Here is a 4,520-nt window from a genome sequence, read left to right on the forward strand (position 1 = left end):
TACATCATTAGTTTTAGATGAAGTGTTCCATGATTCATTGTTTGTGCATAACACCCAGTGCTCCATGCAGAACGTGCCCTCCTCAGTACCCACCACCAGGCTAACCCATCCTCCCACCCCCCTCCCCTCTAGAACCCTGTTTGTTTTTCAGAGTCCATCGTCTCTCATGGTTCGTCTACCCCTCCGATTTCCCCCGCTTCATTCTTCCCCTCCTGCTACCTTCTTCTTCTTCTTTTTTTTTTTTTCTTAACATATATTGCGTTATTTGTTTCAGAGGTACAGATCTGAGATTCAACAGTCTTGCAAAATTCACAGCGCTTACCAGAGCACATACCCTCCCCAGTGTCTATCACCCAGTCACCCCATCCTTCCCACCCCACCCCCCACTCCAGCAACCCTCAGTTTGTTTCCTGAGATTAAGAATTCCTCATATCAGTGAGATCATATGATACATGTCTTTCTCTGTTTGACTTATTTCACTCAACATAATAACCTCCAGTTCCATCCACGTCGTTGCAAATGGCAAGATCTCGTTCCTTTTGATGGCTGCATAATATTCCATTGTATATATATACCACATCTTCTTTATCCATTCATCTGTTGATGGACATCTTGGCTCTTTCCACAGTTTGGCTATTGTGGACATTGCTGCTATAAACATTGGGGTGCACGTACCCCTTCGGATCCCTACTTTTGTATCTTTGGGGTAAATACCCAGTAGTGCAATTGCTGGATCATATGGTAGCTCTATTTTCAACTTTTTGAGGAACCTCCATACAGTTTTCCAGAGTGGCTGCACCAGCTTGCATTCCCACCAACAGTGTAGGAGGGTTCCCCTTTCTCCGCATCCCCGCCAACATCTGTCATTTCCTGACTTGTTAATTTTAGCCATTCTGACAGGTGTGAGGTGGTATCTCATTGAGGTTTTGATTTGGATTTCCCTGATGCCGAGCGATACTGAGCACTTTTTCATGTGTCTGTTGGCCATTTGGATGTCTTCTTTGGAAAAATGTCTTTTCATGTCTTCTGCCCATTTCTTGATTGGATTCTTTGTTCTTTGGGTGTTGAGTTTGATGAGTTCTTTATAGATTTTGGATACTAGCCCTTTATCTGATATGTCATTTGCAAATATCTTCTCCCATTCTGTTGGTTGTCTTTTGGTTTTGTTGACTGTTTCCTTTGCTTTGCAAAAGCTTTTTATCTTGATGAAGTCCCAATAGTTCATTTTTGCCCTTGCCTCCCTTGCCTTTGGCGATGTTTCTAGGAAGAAGTTGCTTCGGCTGAGGTCAAAGAGGTTGCTGCCTGTGTTCTCCTTTAGGATTTTGATGGACTCCTGTCTCACATTGAGGTCTTTCAACCATTTGGAGTCTATTTTTGTGTGTGGTGTAAGGAAATGGTCCAGTTTCATTCTTCTGCATGTGGCTATCCAATTTTCCCAACACCATTTGTTGAAGAGACTGTCTTTGTTCCATTGGACATTCTTTCCTGCTTTGTCAAAGATGAGTTGACCATAGAGTTGAGGGTCCATTTCTGGGCTCTCTATTCTGTTCCATTGATCTATGTGTCTGTTTTTGTGCCAGTACCATGCTGTCTTGATGATGACAGCTTTGTAATAGAGCTGGAAGTCCGGAATTGTGATGCCGCCGGCTTTGCTTTTCTTTTTCAACATTCCTCTGGCTATGCGGGGTCTTTTCTGGTTCCATACAAATTTTAGGATTATTTGTTCCATTTCTTTGAAAAAAGTGGATGGTATTTTGATGGGGATTGCATTGAATGTGTAGATTGCTCTAGGTAGCATTGACATCTTCACAATATTTGTTCTTCCAATCCATGAGCATGGAACGTTTTTCCATTTCTTTCTGTCTTCCTCAATTTCTTTCATGAGTATTTTATAGTTTTCTGAGTACAGATCCTTTGTCTCTTTGGTTAGATTTATTCCTAGGTATCTTATGGTTTTGGGTGCACAATTGCACCCAAATGGGATCGACTCCTTAATTTCTCTTTCTTCTGTCTTGTTGTTGGTGTATAGGAATGCCACTGACTTCTGTGCATTGATTTTATATCCTGCCACTTGACTGAATTCCTGTATGAGTTCTAGCAGTTTTGGGGTGGAGTCTTTTGGGTTTTCCACATAAAGTATCATATCATCTGCAAAGAGTGAGAGTTTGACTTCTTCCTTGCCAATTTGGATGCCTTTGATTTCTTTTTGTTGTCTGATTGCTGTGGCTAGGACTTCCAATACTATGTTGAATAGCAGTGATGATAGTGGACATCCCTGCCGCGTTCCTGACCTAAGGGGGAAAGCTCTCAGTTTTTCCCCATTGAGAATGATATTCGCCGTAGGTTTTTCATAGATGGCTTTTATGATATTGAGGTATGTACCCTCTATGCCTATACTCTGAAGAGTTTTGATCAAGAAAGGATGCTGTACTTTGTCAAATGCTTTTTCTGCATCTATTGAGAGGATCATATGATTCTTGTTCTTTCTTTTGTTAATGTATTGTATCACATTGATTGATTTGCGGATGTTGAACCAACCTTGCAGCCCAGGGATAAATCCCACTTGGTCATGGTGAATAATCCTTTTAATGTACTGTTGGATCCTATTGGCTAGTATTTTGGTGAGAATTTTTGCATCCATGTTCATCAGGGATATTGGTCTGTAATTCTCCTTTTTGATGGGGTCTTTGTCTGGTTTTGGGATCAAGGTAATGGTGGCCTCATAAAATGAGTTGGGAAGTTTTCCTTCCATTTCTATTTTTTGGAACAGTTTCAGAAGAATAGGTATTAATTCTTCTTGAAATGTTTGGTAGAATTCCCCTGGGAAGCCATCTGGCCCTGGGCTTTTGTTTTTTGGGAGATTTTTGATGACTGCTTCAATTTCCTTAGTGGTTATAGGTCTGTTCAGGTTTTCTATTTCATCCTGGTTCAGTTTTGGTAGTTGGTACATCTCTAGAAATGCATCCATTTCTTCCAGGTTATTTAATTTGCTGGCATAGAGTTGCTCATAATATGTTCTTATAATTGTTTGTATTTCTTTGGTGTTGGTTGTGATCTCTCCTCTTTCATTCATGATTTTGTTGATGTGGGTCATTTCTCTTCTCTTTTTGATAAGTCTGGCCAGGGGTTTATCAATCTTGTTAATTCTTTCAAAGAACCAGCTCCTAGTTTCGTTGATCTGTTCTACTGTTCTTTTAGTTTCTATTTCATTGATTTCTGCTCTGATCTTTATGATTTCTCTTCTCCTGCTGGGTTTAGGCTTTATTTGCTGTTCTTTCTCCAGCTCCTTTAGGTGTAGGGTTAGGTTGTATACTTGAGACCTTTCTTGCTTCTTGAGAAAGGCTTGTATTGCTATATACTTTCCTCTTAGGACTGCCTTTGCTGCATCCCAAAGATTTTGAATAGTTGTGTTTTCATTTTCATTGGTTTCCATGTATTTTTTTAATTCTTCTTTAATTTCCTGGTTGACCCATTCGTTCTTTAGTAGGATGCTCTTTAGCCTCCATGTATTTGAGTTCTTTCTGACTTTTGTCTTGTGATTGAGCTCTAGTTTCAAAGCATTGTGGTCTGAAAATAGGCAGGGAATGATTCCAATCTTTTGGTACCGGTTGAGACCTGATTTATGACCTAGGATGTGATCTATTCTGGAGAATGTTCCATGGGCACTAGAGAAGAATGTGTATTCCGTTGCTTTGGGGTGGAATGTTCTGAATATGTCTGTAAAGTCCATTTGGTCCAGTGTGTCATTTAAAGTCTTTATTTCCTTGTTGATCTTTTGCTTAGATGATCTGTCCATTTCAGTGAGGGGGGTGTTAAAGTCCCCCATTATTATTGTATTGTTGTCGATGTGTTTCTTTGCTTTTGTTATTAATTGGCTTATATAATTGGCTGCTCCCATGTTAGGGGCATAGATATTTACAATTGTTAGATCTTCTTGTTGGATAGATCCTTTAAGTATGATATAGTGTCCTTTCTCATCTCTTATTACAGTCTTTGGTTTAAAATCTAATTTGTCTGATATAAGGATTGCCACCCCAGCTTTCTTTTGGTGTCCATTAGCATGGTAAATGGTTTTCCACCCCCTCACTTTCAATCTGGGGCTGTCTTTGGGTCGAAAATGAGTCTCTTGCAGACAGCATATCGATGGGTCTTGTTTTTTAATCCAGTCTGATAGCCTGTGTCTTTTGATTGGGGCATTGAGCCCATTTACATTCAGGGTAACTATTGAAAGATAGGAATTTAGTGCCATTGTATTGCCTGTAAGGTGACTGTTACCGTATATTGTCTGTGTTCCTTTCTGGTCTATGTTGCTTTTGGGGTCTCTCTTTGCTTAGAGGACTCCTTTCAAGATTTCCTGTAGGGCTGGTTTTGTGTTTGCAAATTCCTTTAGTTTTTGTTTGTCCTGGAAGCTTTTTATCTCTCCTTCAATTTTCAATGACAGCCTAGCTGGATATAGTATTCTTGGCTGCATATTTTTCTCGTTTAGTGCTCTGAATATATCCTGCCAGTCCTTTCTGGCC

The sequence above is a fragment of the Neomonachus schauinslandi genome, chromosome 6 (assembly GCF_002201575.2).
Source record: "Neomonachus schauinslandi chromosome 6, ASM220157v2, whole genome shotgun sequence".
Taxonomy (NCBI): domain Eukaryota; kingdom Metazoa; phylum Chordata; class Mammalia; order Carnivora; family Phocidae; genus Neomonachus; species Neomonachus schauinslandi.